The sequence below is a fragment of the Tupaia chinensis genome, unplaced genomic scaffold (assembly GCF_000334495.1).
Source record: "Tupaia chinensis unplaced genomic scaffold, TupChi_1.0 Scaffold000195_1, whole genome shotgun sequence".
Taxonomy (NCBI): Eukaryota; Metazoa; Chordata; class Mammalia; order Scandentia; family Tupaiidae; genus Tupaia; species Tupaia belangeri.
In genome coordinates this window covers 614,942-616,062 of record NW_006159670.1, presented here as the reverse complement: position 1 = coordinate 616,062, position 1,121 = coordinate 614,942, and positions in this window count along the sequence as shown.

Sequence of the window (1,121 nt, the reverse complement as noted above, 5' to 3'; positions counted from 1 at the left end):
ACTCACACCGGGTGGGTCTGCGTGTGTGCCCAAGATGCCCAAGATCCTGAGAGGAGAATGGAGGAAAAGGGAATCCAGTATGGCCATCACCCCAGGGGGGGATTTCTCACTTTCTGTCTCTATCTCTCTGTCTTTCTGGCGAGTGCACGCACCCTATAGCAAAAACCTCTCAAAAAAAAAAACAAAAAAAAAAAAAACACCATTCGGCAATGCCTGTCTGTCTCTGTCTCGCTAATGGAATAAGTAAATGAATGAACTTTCAAAAGTGCTCAATTAATAATGAACCCAGCCGGATTAAATTTGTCTTTACACTTGTGTACTTGTAAAATATCATCTTAATATTACTACATGGGGGGCCAGGTCATGGAATGGTGGTTAGGATGCTGGGCTCCCACATGGCTGACCGTGGTTCGTGTCCCAGGCCTGGCAGCTTGCTGTCTCATTTTCCCTCTTTCACTTTGATCAAATTAAAATAATAATAATAATAAATAAAATAAACAATTCTTTTTAAAAATATTACTACATGGAGGAAGGGACCCAGGTAGGCAGATGTGCCAGGGCCCAGGGCAGCTTTGACACAGTTCTGACGTCACCCTGTGGTGACCTGGAGTCTGGCCGAGGAAACAGAAGCAATTGCGTGACCTGCCCGATGGCACCAGGCAGAGCCCCGCAGAGCCCAGACTCGCACCCAGGTCGTCTGGCCCGGCAGAGCACTGAGCGCACGCGGCCTCCCTGGGGGTCTCCCAGAATCTCACACAGATGAAAGGGGGCTCTGCAAACCAAACCTTATCGCAGGAATTTTGAAAATGGCCTTTCATACATCATGACTTACCCTGCCTTCTCGTGTGTGTGTGTGTGTGTGTGTGTGTGCGCACGCGCGTTTATGTATTTTTTTTATTTTATTATCATCATCATAATCTTCTTTCTATTACACTAGATTACATATAACTTTACATTGACTTCCATTGCTTTTTCAAAAGGGAATGCCATGCATGTCAGTCAATACAGAGATATCAATCTCCCCGCTTTATCATTCAATATCTTTTCCATGCTTTTCCCAATAATTATTGTTATAATTTTTTTTTAAACAGTCAATCACTATTTCTCATTTTGCTTATTAA